The 208-nt window shown below is 38.0% G+C and overlaps 1 pseudogene; it reads left to right on the top strand.

Moving 5' to 3' along the window:
* The window catches only part of LOC116687041 (extracellular calcium-sensing receptor-like), a 54,760-nt pseudogene that overhangs the window by 3,506 nt on the left and 51,046 nt on the right, over positions 1-208 (top strand).

Here is a 208-nt window from a genome sequence, read left to right as displayed (position 1 = left end):
GCCAGAAGTTCCAAATCAACAGGAACCTCACCTGGGTGGATGGTGGCACACAAGTAAGGAGCACAAAAGCAATAATGATACATAAAATATGGTTATCTTAAAGGGTAACTATCACTTTTTTTCAACCTGAACCCTATTTTCCTATGTTTCTTTGTGTCTAAGTGACTGATGGGAGCAATAATCTTTAAACTAGGTCCAGTATTAAGTG

The sequence above is a fragment of the Etheostoma spectabile genome, chromosome 3, assembly GCF_008692095.1.
Source record: "Etheostoma spectabile isolate EspeVRDwgs_2016 chromosome 3, UIUC_Espe_1.0, whole genome shotgun sequence".
In the NCBI taxonomy this organism is placed as follows: Eukaryota; Metazoa; Chordata; class Actinopteri; order Perciformes; family Percidae; genus Etheostoma; species Etheostoma spectabile.
This window is presented reverse-complemented; position numbering and strand designations above follow the sequence as displayed.